This window comes from Ursus arctos, unplaced genomic scaffold (genome assembly GCF_023065955.2).
Source record: "Ursus arctos isolate Adak ecotype North America unplaced genomic scaffold, UrsArc2.0 scaffold_3, whole genome shotgun sequence".
Lineage (NCBI taxonomy): Eukaryota > Metazoa > Chordata > Mammalia > Carnivora > Ursidae > Ursus > Ursus arctos.
Window position 1 is genome coordinate 16,399,584 of NW_026622985.1, and position 18,471 is coordinate 16,418,054.

The following is an 18,471-nucleotide window of genomic DNA, read 5'->3' on the forward strand; positions in this document are numbered from 1 at the left end:
TAACCCAATCTTCCAAGAGCAAATATGATTAACGTGTTCATAGTCCTTTCTAGTCTTTATTCTGAGTGGAGTTCATGCTGCATATGCAATGTTAAAACTTGCTTTTTTCATTTAACCCTGTAAGAATTTCACATGCCATTAGAAACATTTTGCAAAAACTGTTTGAAGGACTGCTGATTGTTTCCTCCCCTAATGCTAGACACTTCGCTGGCTTCTATTAAAATAAGCTTGCAATAAAAATCTTCATGCATAAATATGTGTCTACATTTCAGATTGTGCTATAGGAATTATTCCCAAATGTTATTTTTGGGGGCTAACCGGTACGACAATTTTTAAGGCGCACTTCTTACCAAGCTTCCTTCTAGACGGAATATACCCAGCCACTGTGCTACAAAGAATGTCTAAGAAGATTCCTCTAAACTGTACAACAGAAATGGATGTTACTGCTTAAATCTTTGCCAATTTACATGAAAAAATTACTGAAATTTTAAAAAATTATTTTGAATTTGAACTATATTAAGATGTTTATAAGCTGACTATATTTCTGCCTTTATGAGGAATCTCTATGCATTTGATTTTCTTTTTGGTTTACACCAGTTCCTTAACACCACTTTGTTAGATTTCTCATAATCATTTTATCCAGTTTGCCTTTTCACTATAATTACAAATTTGTCACAGGTTATGCATGTTTATTTTTAATGCAATGAGCTCAAGGAAGAAAAATCCTCCAAAACGATTTAAACTCAATAGTAAATAAACATCACAAAAACACCACTGGTTTAGAGCTAGGAAACTCCTTCTTCATTTGCAAATCTAAAGATTACTTCTCTTTCGGTTTTTTAAAAGTAGATTTTTTTTTTACATTTACCCTTTAATTCATACGGATTTTACTCTGCCAGAGATGTAGAAATTTAAAGAACAGAGGCGACAAGCTGACAAATATCTTTGCAGAGGCCCCAGGGTGGCATGAAGAGTCCTATCATCATTAGTACTGCTACTGCCATTATTATTATAAAACCTGACCTTAGCTTTCTTTCCTCCAGGCATTGCTCTATAGACACATTGGCCAGTGAGTGAGGGATTCTTAACCAGGGCCAATTTTGGCCCCCCAGAGGACAACTGGCAATGTCTGGGGACATTTTGACTGTCACAACTGTGGGGACTGACGGGGAAGCCACTGGTTACTGACGGAGGCCAAAGACACTGATAGACATCCTACGATGCCCAGGGCAGCTCCCCTTCCCCCCAAACTACAACTGCCTCGCTCAAAATGTCGACAGTGCTGAGGGTGAGAAACCCTGACCTAGTGTGTATTTTCTCATTCAGTCTTACAGCAACCCTAAGACAGGTTAAGTTTCCTATCACTACCTGACAGATGAAAGACTAGGGCAGAGAGAGGTTATGTATGTTGGCCCAGATCACACATTCTAGGACAACAGGACCAATACCTGATCCCAGCTTTGGCTGACCCCAAAGCCCTTGCTCTTAACTACCGTTCTGCACTTGACTCTGGTGAATTCACCAGCATCAAGCCTGGACTTCAGCCTTCTGTCTCAGAAACCAAACAGAAGGGGACCTGTCTCTCAGGGGCAGCCTCCCACTAAAGAACCTCACTGATGAATATCACCAGAATGCCAATTTAGTAACTAACTCCCTGAGTCAAGGATGGAGTCAGCATGACCAGCTCTCTCCCTGCAGGAAGACCATGGGAGCAGCCAAATCACAATCAAAGGGTTGTTTGCTGAGAAAGAACTAGGAGGAAGAGAGTTTGTCTAATATAATGAATGTTAGGTGGCATCAGTCTGGGATAGCTTGAGTCTTCCACACACACCGTACAGATGGTCCTGCTCATGGGGCCCAGACACTTCCATCGTGTTGGCTGCAACTTTCCAGAAAGCACGAGGACATCGACTTCTTTAAAGCTTGGCTCTGCGACTTTGCTTCCATAGATGACCAACCTCACAGGCTGGACTGCTACGTAATTAGCAGGGCTCAGTGCAACATGAAAACACAGCCCCATTCTCAAAAATTCAGAATTTCAAGAGTGCACGGAGAGAACATTAGACCAAACTTGGGGCCCTTGTGAAGAGGGGGCCCAGGCCGTCAGCCCTGCTAACGGGATCAATATATTCAATGAGGTGGTACAGTAGGTGAGACACTTTAGTGTTGACCTTAAATTTTAATTCACAGAGGGAGACCTTCATGCTCTGGTTTCTAAGTTCCAAGCTCCTATACTCTGACTAAAAATCATAAGGAGTAAGACTCCATTGCTTTTCTAAATAACTTACCAATTGTCCCAGTATTATTTGTTACTTAAGACCCTTCTGATTTGTGGTGTCTACTTTATCACTTACTTGTTTCTTGGTTGCCCATCTCATTGAACTCTTTGCTGTGCCAATATTACCAGGACTTAGTTCGTGGCATGTGGATGCAATGTTTCACTACTTTCCAGCCCATCTCCCACCACCTCCGACAGCCACAGCAAAACACGGCCTGTGCAGGCGTGGACACTGCTATCTTCACTTACACCACTGCCTCGGGTTGGAACTCCCACCACATCCTCCTTTCCAAGCCATCCCTTCTTTTCAGACAAGAGCCCCACCTCCTAGGAAAACCCACTTCTGGGCTCCCCTTGCCCCGTCCCAGTACCGTGGGCAGAGCTCATTCTTGTCTCTTACCACACCGTGTTCTACCGGAGTGGTGACCCTGTGTTCACCCTGCAGGCTGCCACTCACGGTCCTTCGGGGACATGCGCTCCTGGTCCTCTCTCTCTTTCCCTAGCGCTGCCCTGGCTCGACGCACACTTTCCGAATGAATGACTGGTTAAGGAACAAACAGGCCTGCAAGGTCCTTGAGGACAGAGATGATATCTTGTTTAAATCGCTCCTGATACGCTACCTGCATGACAGACTCTCAATCACAAGCTGAATTAATAAAAAGTTGTCTAACACCATTTGTCCAAGAAACAGGAACGGAGCAAAATGAGAATCTTTTGTCTTGTTCACGGAGGAGCCTGGCACAGAGCCTGGAAGCTCGGTAACTGTCTGTCCGAGGAGCGAATAGATGAGAGGTTCTATGCCCGGAAGGACCCTCAAACCAAAGCCTCTAGAGAATATGAGCTGCTTTGTATTCTTCCTAAAATGTATTGACCCTATCCCTCCTGGGTAATATGAAATTGAGCCGGAAACTATACACTCCTTCTTGGTTTGGCAATTACACAGTAGTGAAGGGCAGAGCCTCATTCTCTGAGCGAACCCTGTATTGAGGTTTCCCTGTTATGTTTGCATATATCTATTTGACAATACATCAGTCATCTAGAATGGTCCAAAAATTTAAGTCGATTCCCACACCGTACTGCGATATGCATGCACTGTGCGGCCAGACACCTGTCACAGCTGGCAGGACAGAAGAGGGAAGTGAGAACTGTATTGACTCTGCATCTTCTGGGGCTTGGCCCTCGATCTTTTCGTACAATACACACGTGCGCGCGTGCACACACACACATACACACACACGGAGCTGCACACAACTGACCCCTGTACCCTTGTACAGTGTAGGAGCCGGGGTGCCAACCCCCTATGCAGTTGAAAATCCGCATATAACTTTTGACCCTCTGAAAACAACTACGAAGAGCCTACTGTTGATCGGAAGCCTTACTGATAAACAGTTGATTAATACATATTTTGTATGTTATGTGTGTTATATATTGTATTCCTGTAATAAAGGCTAGAGAAAAAAATGTTATTAAGAAAATCTTAAGGAAGAGAAAATACGTTTACAGTACAGTACGGTACTGTGCCTACTGGGAAAAACAATCCACCTGTAAGTGGACCCATGCAGTTCAAACAGGGTAGCTCGAGGGTCAACTGCAGTGACCGACAAAGGGTAAGGGATTTTTTTCCCATCATGACACCAAATACATGTTGTTTTTTTCCAACAGCACTCCTCCGACCCTCTGACACCAAACGGGCTGTCTCACAGTTCGATGTAACTGACACTATCTACCTGAAGTTAGTGTCAGATCCCACAAGTCAAAGGGCTCAGTCTGGCAAGACTGCCTCCACTTCAGATGCTAATCTCGATTCCCAGGCCACCCACACGTCTGAACAACCAGCTATAAATTGAGGGTTCTCATGACCTCTTCCCTGGTTCCATAATTCACTAGAATGACTCACAGAACTCAGGAAAGTACCTTCCTTAATCTTACAGGTTTACTATAAAGGAAACGACTCAAGAAGAGCCAATGGAAGAGATGCACAGGGCAAGGCAAGGGGGAGGGGCACAGAGCCTCCAAGTCCTCTCTGGGTGTGCCGCCCTCCCAGTACCCCCATGTGATCAGCAGTCTGGAAGCTCTCTTAATCCTGCCATCTAGAGTTTCATTACAGAGGCACAACTGATTAAATCATTGTCCAGTGGTGATTAGCCCAATCTCCAGCCTCCGTCCCCTTCCTGGGGTTGGGACCAGCAGGGGTAGGGGGGCAGATAGGGCTGAAAAGTTCCAAGCTTCTAATCAAAGTTTGGTCTTTCTGGCAAGCAGCCCCCATTCTGAAACTATCTAGAAGCCCCTCAGCCAAGAGTCACTGGGCACCAAAGAAATTCTCACTCAGGAGATTCTAAGGGTTTCAGGGGCTCCAGGGACCCAGGACAAAGGCCAAGTACCCTTGTTATTATACCACACAGGGGTTACAGCAACTCCCAGGGGCACTGTACTTGGCTGATAATGTATAAAAATGAGCTCAAACAGCTCTGCACTGGACCAGTTTACATAACCCGTGCTAGCTCTCTGCCTAACAAAGCCTAAAGGAACCAGCTTCAACTCCATGAGCCACTCCACTGGGCCTCAGCACCTGGCACAGAGCCTTGTGCACAGTACGCCTTCAATAAATATTTGTTGAAGGAGCAAAAAGCAAATGTGGCCTGTACAGAAAAACTGTGTGGTTTACAGGCTTTTAACCTAGGGGGGAAGAAAAACTGACTTCTGGAAAATATATAAAATTTACTTTTCCAATTTCTCAATACACTAAGATTTTAGCATACTTATTTAAATGATAATTAGCTTTAAAAGAAAGCTATGATAAAAGCACAGGTGTATTAGACAACAGAGCTCTGCTTCAATATGGTTAAACTTAGCTTATTGAAGTGGAAATGCCCTCCTACAAAGGGAAAAAAAATTTACCTTTACAAATACTAGTTTAAAGCATGCCTTCTCAAGCAAGATTAGTTGGGGGAGGAGGCAAAAAAACTTAGTCTTTTTTTTTTTTTTTTTGATAAAGCACATATATACACAGTATAGAAAGATACACAGTATATATGTGGCATTAAAATCTCATTGTGGGGGTGAGAAGGATGAGGGGAAACCACCTAAAAAGACTTGGGGGAAAGCCAATAACAAAAAGACTGAGAAGTGCTGGGATAAGATACAGTAGTTCCAGCGAAGTAAAGGGAAGAGACGACATAGTGACAGTCCAGAGGCTGTCCCCTCCCCCACCTCATCCACACGTCTGTCCAGGAAGTGTGCTGTACGTCTGCTCTGACACATGGGTGATGGTCCTAACTTCCAATTCACAGTGCAAAAGCATTTGGACCCGACCACAATAGAGAAGTTCACATTTTGATCCCAAATCACATTCAAGCAAAAGGACCCGTCGGAATTCTTATTTACCATTAAAAAAAAAAGTTTGTGGAGTTTGGGACATGATGCAGAGTGAAAGAATGCTGGAGAAGCACGGAGGAGAAAGCAGTGAGCAGCTGCTAAGGGGACAGAGAAGGCTTCTCAGAGACAGAAAACCGCAGGCCGCTAAGGAGCAATGGGAACAAGTCTGAGAAAAGAGGAGACTTTTGTCTGGTGCGTTATTGCTAGCGCTTGGAACTGTGACCGGCACACAGTAAATGGGGTAACAAAAATGGTTGAGAAAAGGAATAGTCATTGTAGTGGTGAGAAAAGTATGATTCCCTTTGATCTTAAGACCTAGGGAAACTGCATCTGTCTGGGTGGCCGGCTTATACTACAGTAACAAGCATCCCCAAATCTGAGGGTCTTCAAACAGAAGTGTGCTTCTTGCTCACGGGTATGTCCATCACGGGACAGTGGGTATCTTGCTCCACGTCGTCTTTGCAAAGGCTACAGGCCAACAGAGCCACCACCGTTTGGAACGTCACCAGTCCCCAAGGCAGAAGCAAACTGCTCACTGGCCCCTGATGGGTTCAAGATACAGCACCCCAAAACGCAGCACCTCATGTTGACCACTGACAAAACAGTAGAGGGAAGGTCACTCTGACCTCCCCCACCCCGCACTTTGCCCCAGCAATCTCCCATGTGAAAGGTACTGACCCCGTACCAGGAGGAAGGGGGCCATCTTTATCACCACAGACAAGGAAGTTAGGGCCGAGAAGGCTGTATAAACAATACTTACCCGTTTACTACCAGGAGCCCAAACCCCTTTGTCTTATCAATCCTTCACAGATTTATTGTTGCCCAAAAGATATAAAAGCTCCCTGCTCTAGTCACTTGTTTGGGTCTTCATTTTCTTGTGAAGGATACCATAAAAAACAGGTAACAATTCAATAAAATGTGTGTAAGTTTTTTGTTATTCTTATGTCAGTTTCTTAGGCCAAGCCAGAGACCCAAAGAGAGTGCAGGAGAATTTTTCCTCCCCTGCATCTCTAAAGCTTCTGCCTTCAAGTGATTCTTGTCCCCTCTGCCAAGAAGGAATATATAATCACAGTTCACAGGACAAGTGACGTGGCCATTCCTAACTTCAACGACACAACAGGGACGTGCATCTCTGCAGGTGCTCAGAGAGAAATCCAGAATATTGTGAAGAGTCCTAATGACCAACACAACCACCTGATGGCCCTAAGCTCAAGGATTCCTCTCTCGTCCTCTCCACCAGGGGCTTAGAAGGGGAATGGAGAGTATTGAAATCAACCATATGGTTTACTTAAAAATAGGGGGAAATGTTCTTAGCTTTAAAATCTACAGACTAAGGCTCATAAACTCTGAACAGAATCATTACAATTTCCTTAAAACTGCCTTCCAAATATTCATTGAATATTTAGTCACTGAACATGTCACTTAATATTTTACGATTTCCTGCATCAAAATATTAAAAGTTATTATAATCTACCATTACTGCCTACATTTCAGCTACAAAAAGAGCAATATAAACCTTTATTCAGGTAGGTTCTTGAATCATTCCCAACATATAACTACCAATCCTAAAAAATGGCTATAAATTTTTTCCTGTTACTTCTACTATAAAACAGCCTACTGTCACAAAAGCTTTTTAACTAAACCACACATTTTACTCAACTACCCTGATTCATTACAAACTCATTGTTTTTGTTGCCCTTTAACAAGAGAGATATTTAGGGGCGCCTGGGTGGCTCAGTTGCTTAAGCCTTTGACTCTTGATTTCAGCTCAGGTCATGATCTCAGGGTCATGATCTCAAGGTTGTGAGATCGAGCCCCACATTAGGCTCTGTGCTCAGTGGGAAGTCTGGTTGAGATTCTCTCTTCCTCTCCCTCTGCCCCCCTCTCCCCAGTGCACGAGCACGCGCTCTCTCTCTCAAATAGAAAATAAATAAATCTTAAAAAAAAAAAAAACCAAGAGAGATGTTTAGAGTAAGACTTCATAACTTACCAATTCATTTCTATGTTTTTGTTTCTAAAAATGATTTCCCCCCATCTTTATACCAGTCCTCTTTAAGTGACTGTAAACCAAGAACAATGAACACCTCACAAACCATCATGCACTGGACACCAGGGGAGCAGTGTCTCTGAGATACATAAATGAGCCACGAATAGAGAGCTTCAAACAAATGAGAATTTGTCCATCTTTTGTTATTTCCCTATTATTAAAGCTATGGAAACCAAAACATTCTTTTATCTGTTCCAAAAAATGTATGAATTTTTCTTCAAAAAATGCCTCCAAAGGAAAAACAAAGTCCCAACCATATCAGAACCCATATACATAGGGTAGGTGAATTTTTATTCTCGACTTGGGCGCCAAAGTATTTTAAAATTTTAGCTATAAAGTATGTGGATTCAATTGTGGATCCCACCCCAAGCCATTGTCTTTCCACAACATGCTCTACACATATGTATTCAGTCCCTGAAACCATGACCTCTTTTATTATAAAATCAACTCATTTATAAGTATGGCACAATTAAGGGACAAAGCATTCAACAGGTTTATAAAAAGAAACATGTCAACATGGTATGTTTCTGAATATTCTACATAATACCACCGTTCATACCCTATGCATAGCCTGTGGGACTAGAGAATGGAGGAGAACCACGTGAGCCCCTACTCCCTCTCACGGGGAACAGTGGTCCCCCTGTAGCTACTAATGCTCCTTTCATTAGTTAAGGATGTAAGGACATTTAACAATGTGCAAGAGCAAGGAAATGGTGAATGCATGCAATCTAAGGACCCAAGATACGGGTATTTTCCAAATAATGGATTCCAAGTGAATTTTAAGAGAAAGAATAAAAACTTACAAATGACCAAGAGTAAGATAAAGATATACCATAAAAAGGGCCAGAAGAATAATTCTGAGGAAAATATATTCTGACAACCATTAATATTTTAAAGCCTGTGTATGTGTTTAATATTAATCAGTATAATTCCTCAATGATATTCTCCAGAACTATTGGGTAGCAGACGGTAAATAGATCCATTTGTTTTAGAGGACAGCACTATAATAGAAATTATATTTGTGCTTTGCTGGAACAGTCTAATGAGGATTTCTGAGCATTATATTTGATGGCTATTGTGAGTTTTCAGAAATTAATAGCCAAGGAGATATCAAAAAAGAATTCTCACGCTTTAATTAAAAGTCAACAAACGGCTTCCCAAGAGTCTGCACAAATGCCCAACTCTTGTATTTTATTTTGGTCCGGGACCTTGCATCACATTAAAGTAATGTGAATATAAATACTAGTTGATAGTGAATGATATGTCCACATATATCAAAACACAATTTTGCCTTTCAAATGCAGAGGAGCTGGGGCTACTTAAAGCTTCTGAATAATTTTATCTGTTTACTGTTTTTGAGACTAATGCTGCCTAACATGTACCTATGAAAACATGATAGGAACAGAAACACTAGGGATTCTTCTCATTATTAATAAATTTTCAGAACCAGTACCATTTGACCAGATGGTTCTAGGATATGAAGTTGGGACTAAATATAGCCAGAATTACGGAAAAACAGTTTGGTCAATTCCCAGCTTCCAGGTTTACTAGTAAAACTACCAATTGTGAGCATTACGGGAACATCCTTCCATCAAGCCTCTCCATGTTATCACCAGAAGTCTAATAAGAATTTCAATGCTATTTTAGAAAAACAGGACCAAATTGCAGCAAAACAATACATATCAATACCCAAAGACTTAAAATAGGTGATATACATTTACGAGTAAAAGCAATTGAGTCTAGCTTATTCATTATTTAAAGTCAAAAGTAAATCCTTATAAATAGCCTAATGGGACTTTCCTCTTGAAGAAAAGAAAAATTCCATTTCTATTTTTTTAAAGGAAACTTGAGGGCGCCTGGATGGCTCAGCAGTGAAGTATCTGCCTTCGCTCTGGTCATGATCCCGGGGACCTGGGATCGAGTCCCACATCAGCCTCCCTGCTCAGCAGGGAGCCTGCTTCTCCCTCTCCCGCTCTTCCTGCTCGTGTTCTTTCTCTCTCTGTGAAATTAATAAATACAATCTTTTTTCTTTTTTTTCTTTTTTTTTTTTTTAAAGATTTTATTTATTTATTTGACAGAGACAGCCAGCGAGAGAGGGAACACAAGCAGGGAGAGTGGGAGAGGAAGAAGCAGGCTCATAGCGAGGAGCCTGATGTGGGGCTCGATCCCATAACGCCGGGATCACGCCCTGAGCCGAAGGCAGACGCTTAATCGCTGTGCCACCAAGGCGCCCCAATAAAATCTTTTTTAAAAAAATAAATAAATAAAGGAAACTTGAAAAACAATGTCAAGATTTGCGAGATGACAAATGACAATGAATTTAAATGAATTTTTAATTAAAAAGAAAAACAATATAAAGGCAATAAGATGGGAAATATACAAATAAGGTAAAATAGCAATTAAACATTTAAAATCTACAATTTGCAAAATTACTCATTTTTAAAATAAAATCCAGTTTTAGAGAGGGTGCCTATTTTAGAATGAGCTCTGTCATATACCGCTGGTGAAACTCTAAACTGGGGGTGGGGTTGAAGATGGAAGAGGAAGAGTCAGTCTGAAAATGTTAAAAGCCTTGAAAATGCTCATGCCCAACATAGGGGAAGGCAAGGAAAAATAAAATAAGATAAAACCAGAGAGGGAGGTCTTAACTCTAGGAAACAAAGTGAGGGTTGCTGGAAAGGAGGTAGGTGGGGAGATGGGGTAACTGGGTGATGGGCATTAAGGAGGGCATGTGATGTAATGGGCACAGTGTTATATAAAACTGATGAATCACTAAATTCTACCCCTGTGACTAATACACTGTATGTTAACTAAAAATAAATAAATAAATTTCAAAACCATATTTCAGTATTGAAAAAAAATGCTCATGCCCAGTTCAGCAAGTGCCCTGCAAGTAATCTGAAGAGATGATGGTTCAAAATAGAAGAAATCTGAATTCCAACAATAAGCAATAGATTTATGATAGATATCCATATATACTATAGGTATACTACACAGCCATTTAAGAATTACATTTAAAAAACAAAATAAAAATTATTTTTTACAGGAATATCTAATGACTTAGAAAATGATCACTAAATCTTATTAGTTTGTTTTTGTTTTTTAGAGCAAGTTTTAAGACAGGTGCATGGTTTGAGCCCATAAAAAGTGTGCATCAATCTGGCAAGGCAGACATCGAAGTTTGTTGTTTCTTGGTGGTATGGTTGTGATGATTCTTATGTCCCTATTTGTGCTTTCCTGGGTTCTCTTCATTTTCAACACATAAAACACTGTATTTATAATCAGAAATAAAGGATTTTTTTTAAAGAGATGATCATAAAACAACCATTCACATCTCAAACATAAAAAGGGCTTAAAAACCTAGGAAAATCTATCCTGCTAATAATCAGTCTGTCTTTTAAATGCATCTGATCCCCTGTCAAAATTACTTTTATAATTTAATACCTCCTAAAAACATAAGCTTCTACAACTGGCAGAATCAACGGACTAAAACTTATTCGAAAGTAGTTATGAAAAATAATCTCATCAACACGACTGTTCTATCACTGAAAGCTTTCTTTCTAATAAATCTTTTCACATACAGTGAGAACACTGGCTTAATGTCTACCTCAGTCTTACAATGATATGACTTCCTCTAACCCCTGAATACTTAAAAAACCACCTCAGAAGTACAGCATGGGAGAGGGAAGAGTATGCAAATCCTCACCTCAAAAGCAATGATGAAACACGACAAAACTTCCACAAAAAACCCAGAATCATTTCAGGACTCTGGAGATCGGTTAAAGGCACACAACATATGGAGAGGCATTTATTCATACAAAACTACTGAACCTCAAGTTACAAGAGTGGAAGCACACAGGAAAAACACAGGCGTGTTCTTCATTTACTTACACTACCACCACACTCCAAACACATCTGACACCAAAAATGCGGGTTTATTTCCACAATGACTAATTCTCCAACACCAGCTGGGTGTCGTACAATTCAATTCAGTTCTGACACCATCTACCATCAGATTGCACAGGGCAAAGGTTCAGTCCCGCAAGACTGACCCCCACTGCAGACGCCAAGTGCAAGTAGTATGTATAAAGTTGACCCACTTGTCTGACTTGCCTACAGATTGCAGGTTGCCATGACTCCCTCCTTAGATTTCATCACAGAACTCAGGAAAACATGTTTACCAGTTTATTACATGATAAAGAATATAATAAGGAATACAGTTTAACAGCCAGGTGAGGAGGTGCATACGGCAAGGTCTGGAAGGGTCCTGAGCACACGAGCTTCTGTCCCCATTGAGGCAGAGTGTGCCACCCTTCCAGCATGTAGATGTGTTCACCAAACCCTGTACTTTAGCGATTTTTATTCATCAAATAGTCATGATTGTTCATGACTCAATCTCCAGCCCCTCTCCTCTTCCCAGAGGATGGAGGATGGAGTCAAAAGTCCTAAGCTTCTGATCATGGCTTGGTCATTCTGGTAACAAGCCCCCATCTTCAAACCACCCAGAAGCCCACCAAGAGTCACCTCACTAGAACAAAAGACACTCCTATCACCCAGGAAATTCCAAAGGATTTAGGAGTTCTGTGTCAGGAGCCAGAATCAAAGACCAAATATTAGCACAAAAGATGTTCCCAGTGCTCTTAACACTTAGGAAATTACAAGGGGCGTTAGGAGCTCTGTGTTAGGAACCGGGGACAGAGAGCTACATATAATTTCCATTCTTTCACAGGGGGTCCATAGCATTCTTGCTTGGAGCTGCTATCCCAGATCTCTTCCATCCCCAGCTCAGTCACCAGAGCAGCTCTACCAGCTCTGCTGCTGCAGGAGGCTAACCCGATCGAGGGCAGAGCACAAAAGAACCAATGTCCGGGAGCAAGGTTGGTAATGGTGGTCTTGGTGGTAGACAAACAGGAAGACTAGTAGCTTGCCTAGCCTAGGTCGTGGTTCTGGCTGCGGCAAGCAACAGATCAACAGACTAACCAGAAATTGAACCCAAAAAATGAAACGGCAATTCATAAGCTCTTCAAATGTCCTGCCTGACTGGAAGGCTGTGTGGGCACATAAGAGAAACTAGACAGGACCCAGGCCATCCACATATCCCTGGCTGTTTTAAAGATGCAGCACATGTAGAGAAGACCAAAATGGTAGTTAGAAGTCAGGGCACCCTTTAAAACTATCTGAAATTTGAATATGCTTTCCAACTCAAACACAGATTCATCAGCTCAAGGCATTTGAGTATAAACTCTGACCAATCACTGACAGAGCACTAAGCCATGCACACACAGGGGCTAAACCTGGAAAGCCAGAGTTAATTTTTTTAATTAAAAAAAAAGTAGGGACATCAAAAGCCACATACTCAGTGGCAACAGAGTTCATGCATTTATCGTAGGAAAGTTACTGAGCAAAGAACAGCAACAAACCTGAGACAGAAGAAATCAAAATTCAGAATTTCTACAAAATAGGATCTAAAATGCCAGTTCTTAGCAAACTTTTAAGAGTGGGAAAGAATAGCAAAGAAATAAGAAAGTGTGATCCATATTCAGGAAAAAATCAGTATCTCTTGACTAATAGATACTGTCTCTGAGTGGACCCAGCTGTTGGGCTTAGCAGACAAAGACCCCAAAGCAGCTACTATTCAAAGAACTAAAAGAAAGCAGGTTTAGGGGCGCCTAGGTGGCTCAGTCGTTAAGTGTCTGCCTTTGGCTCAGGGCGTGATCCCAGGGTCCTGGGATGGAGCCCCGCATCAGGCTCCCTGCTCCTCTGGGAGCCTGCTTCTTCCTCTCCCACTCCCCCTGCTTGTGTTCTCTCTCTCACTGGCTGTCTCTCTGTCAAATAAATAAATAAGTAAAATTAAAAAAAAATTTTTTTTAAATAAATAAAAGAAACCAGGTTTAAAGAATTAAATTATGATGACAATGACTCAACAAATACCTTTACCTCAATAAAGAGGGATACATTATGAAAAAGAACCAAATGGAATTCTGGAGTTGAACAGCCAACTAACTGAGACAGAAAATTCACTAGATCGGCTCACCAGGTTTGATCTGACAAGAGAAAGAATCAAGGAACTTGAAGGCAGCAACAGAAACTACTCAATCTGTGGAACAGACCAAAAAATGAACAAATAAAAATGAAGAGAGCCTCAGAGACCCATGGGATAACATCAAGCATGCTAACCTACAAAAAAATGGCAGTTCCAAAAAATAAAAGAGGAAGGGTCAGAAAAAAAGAGGAAGAAATAATGGCCCCCCAACTCCCAAATTTTATGAAAAACATTAACAGTCCAAGAATCTCAATGAAACTTAGTCTAGAACAAACACACACACAAAAATCCACACCTAGACACATTTTAGTAAACTGTTTAAACATCAAAAACAAAGAAAATCTTCAAAACTACCAAAAAAATTATATACAAGGAAACAATAAAATATTTAATAGTTAATTTCTCACCAGAAACAATAAAGTTCAGAAGGCAGTGGTGCCATATTCAAACCGAGGAAAGAAATTGTTTCACAAAGAATTCTATACCCATCCAAACTATCCTTTAAAAAGGAAGATGACATGAATTCATTCTCAGTTAAGCAAAGACTGAGAAAATGTGTTGCTAGCAGATGTGCCCTACAAGAAATACTAAAGGAAGTCCTTCGGGTTAAAAGGACATGACATCAGATGCTAACTCAAATTGGCAGGAAGAAATGAAGAGCATTGGAAAAGGCAAACGTGAGTAAATATGCACGACTGTGTAAACGTACTTTTGCTGTTTTTTTTTATTTTTTACTTTAAAAGACAAGATTTCATAAAGTAATATTTACGACACGGCACTGCTGGGTTTTTAACGTATACAACGCATATGTCGGTAACAGCACTATGGGCTGATGGTCTACCTCCCTCCCTCAGTTCCTCCTAGTCCATGCAGCTTGGTAAGGCAGTCTGATGATTACATGTGGCTATCCCCAGGAAGACACCACCTCTTCTCAGTTTGTTCCTGAGTAATGATCAAGGTGAAAGAGGTGAGGAGGGGGGTACCTGGGTGGCACAGCGGTTAAGCGTCTGCCTTCGGCTCAGGGAGTGATCCCGGCGTTATGGGATCGAGCCCCACATCAGGCTCCTCCGCTATGAGCCTGCTTCTTCCTCTCCCACTCCCCCTGCTTGTGTTCCCTCTCTCACTGGCTGTCTCTAACTCTGTCAAATAAATAAATAAAATCTTTAAAAAAAAAAAAAAGAAAGAAAGAAAGAGGTGAGGAGGATAATGTGGACCCATTCTGAAACTTCCAGATCCCAACCTGACCACTCCTCAGCATGATGTATCTCGGGCCCAAAATGTATAATGCTTCCCACAACATACAGAATAAAGCCCAAACTCTTATCAAAACCCATAAATTGCTAACCTTATTAGAATATTCACTATTACTTTTTTCACATGGTTTGCTCAACTAAAAATTCATTTCTTCCATTCCCACCTATCAAAAGCCTACTTTCCCCTCAAAACTCCACACAAATGCCACCTCTTCCCTGTCACTTTCCCTAAGCATACAAGTTAGGACTAAATACTCCCTTCTACGTAGGAAAATGGAATGCACCTTATTTGTGTCCTTTTTTCAGCAGAATCACACATTATGTGGGGGCTAAATTCTAAATATAAGAGGGAAACATCTCCGAAAGTCAATGTCATTGCTGAAAATCCCACAGGCAGCCATTGCTGAAGATGATCATATGGTCCCACAGTAAATCCACAACAGTGGGTTTTCCCTCCAGCATTAAAACTGACAGCTTTTTCTTCTGCTGAGCACTAGAAGTTATTGCTGGCTTACATTTAGAAGCTACTGTATGAAAAATTGATACCTTTATACCCCAGAAATGCTCATACTCCAAGAGGCATGCAGGAACTGAGCAAGCCAGTGGGAGGGCAGATTCACGTCTCCCCCTCACCTGCTGAGGCCACGAACTCCCAGTGGAATGTCTAGCTGTTTCTTTGAGCTCATGCTCTCTGCAGAATGTGTAGAGTGAAATCAGAGTGGAATTCACCATGACCCAACTCTGCTGTGCTTGTCCTCCAACTAGCTCATACTGATGAAGGGCAGATGCAGAAAAATGTTCACCGTTAGCCCGGAAGGCTGACCTATAGTCTGCACAGTTCTGATAAGGATCAAATACGTACGGGTTGCTACATTCTTTATGGGTCTTTATGACTGCCTGTACAGCTCACCGATAGTTAACATGGAGCTAAATGGTAAGCACCAGAGAAATCTTGCCAAAGTAGTTTTACGAGTAGAAATTGAAAGAAACATTTATGATCTAATACTCCCTGTATGTCCCCCCTCTCCGATTTGAGCACCAAGCATATAAGCCCCAGCTTCACACAGCAAAAGGGCAGCTCTTTCTGCCCATGGGAACCTGTTTCCATGGTATAAAAAAAGCACCTGTTTGCATGGAAAAGGTCTCAAGCATTCTTTCTTAAGTGTCTGGCTCCCAACCCCACATCAATGGGCTCAAGTTCATGGCTACCTGGTCAGCTCCTCCAGGGGGCTTGGACACAAAGCTAAGTTTTACCTCTAGCAATCTCAGAGTGTGCAGAGAACACGGTCTTGCAAATAGTGAATGCTAAATGCTTCTTAATTTAAGTGAAGAGACAGCATAACCAACCAGCTATGAAGCCAATCTCTTCTGTAGTTACCAGAGTGTAAACATTTCAAAAACAAACATTTACGTACCAAAAAAAGCTGTGCCCTCACAAATTACAAGCCCTTGCAAGTCTAGGGGAAAAAACCCAATCTGATTTTAAAATGCAGTAATTTTGCATAATAAGAGGGAACCAGGTGGTTGGCTGTTCTACTGTTCTGAAGAAAAGAACATCAAAAAACAGTTTGTAAGAAGAAAATTACAGTGACCTTTAGCCTCCCACTTTATCTCTTTGAAAAATTGGTGGTATAAATGTAAAGTATGGTTTCTTCTTTGGGGCTTTTTCCTTTAGTAGCTAGATGAACTGATATGCAAGATAATAGTTTCATTCTTTTAAAAAGAAGTGACGTTTGTCTGGGTTGTTATTTACTGCCATGCTAGGTGTAAAGTATTATGCTCTCATACAACGGTAATGTTTCTCAACAGAAGAAAAGACATATCCAAATGGGTCACCTGCAGCCTTATAAGCAGGTGGTGAAACAAGTAACTTGAGCTTCCCTCACAGAGAGCTCAAGGCGTCGACTCTGACTTGTAAATGGGGGGAGTCCGCTGCAGATGTCCCCTGAGGCTGGAGAGGAAGCTCGGTGGGCCAATGGAGAACCTTCCCTGGACACAGAAAGATAGAAGGCTTCCTCAGGGCAGCCAATCCAACCTAATAATCTGCTAGCAGACATGATTCTGATAATCCAAAACGGGTCAGCTGAAATCTGTCCCTGGTGAGGTCAGAGTTTCCGAGCCCTCTGTCCTAGCGGACCCCGGAGGGGCAAATGAGACAGCTTCCAGATCAATCCGAGATGGGTGGGCTAATTAATCAGAACCCTTTCCTGGGATTTTGGGGGGCTTGAATCACAGAGAATACCAGGTCAGCCTCTGTCTGGTGGCCATTACTGTAAAGTGTGGAGCTGTGGTGTCCTATCCCCACCACATGGAGAAAGCAGCCTACAGCAAGAGAAAGTCAGAGGACAGAGATGGAGAGATTCTTCAGTGTTGGAAAGCCAGGTTCCAGTTCCTCCCGACGCCCAGCTACAGGCCTGCCCTCCCCGCAGCTTGATGATTTTTGGAGCACCCCACCCCCACCACTATTTCAATAAACTTCCCATTTTCACTTGATTGATTTCAATGTGTGTTTCAGTTACTGACAACCAAGGAAACATCAGAAATGAACCCTGGTTTAAAAAGATCGGGACAAGGAAAACAAGATAACAAAGGTGCAACCAACTGCCAAAAGTAAGAATAAAACCACAGGGCAGTTGTTGATAAGAAAGTGGTATTTACAAGATAACAAGTTCAAACTGAACGAAATTCTACCAAAAGTAGGTGACACCTAGGTCAGGGCCCATGTGTGGCTCTGACAGGAGTATCCATCCTCGCTGATCTGGGATATTACCCAGAGATTATAAATGATGAAGGTATTCTGCAAAACTGAAATCATTCTCTCCCACCAAATTTTGCTGTCGTGGCAGAACAAAGCTGGCCCTGGGTCTTCAACGTCGTTTTATGCTCCATGGATTTCAGAACCCCTGGCTGGTATTTTTTTTAAAACCGTTTTAGCGTTTTTATAAAAGTGATACATGCACCCTGCAAAAAACTCACTTCTGAACCATTAAACTTTTGTTTTGGGCGCCTGGGTGGCTCAGTTGGTTAAGCGTCTGCCTTCAGCTCAGGTCGTGACCCCGGGCTCCTGGGATCGAGTCCTGCACTGGGCTCTCTGCTCAGCAGGGAGTCTGCTTTTCCCTCTGCCCTCTCTCCCTACTCACAATCTCTCTCTCTCTCTCTCTCTCAAATAAATAAATAAATAAAATCTTTTAAAAAACTAAACTTTTGTTTTACCATATACAAAATGCCTCTAGCTTTAACAAAACACAGAAAACCACTCTTATTTACTGACTCTTCATTTGTAAACTGTGCCTGGTATTTATGATGATGGAAGCGCTAAATAGGGGCCCTGCCCTCTACCAGCTGGTTAGGGAGATTAATTCATCTGTTAAGGCAGGAATATAAATTATTATCTGTGATTAGACAGAAGTACTGATTTACAGTGTGGAGAAAGAGCACATGATTCAGACAGATCAAAGCACATCCCAGCTCTGCC

General features: G+C 41.8%; 1 protein-coding gene across 2 annotated transcripts in view; it reads right to left on the reverse strand.

Moving 5' to 3' along the window:
* Window positions 1-18,471, reverse strand: part of PRKAR2B (protein kinase cAMP-dependent type II regulatory subunit beta) — an 89,127-nt gene that overhangs the window by 30,018 nt on the left and 40,638 nt on the right. The gene's annotated exons all lie outside the window — the stretch shown is intronic.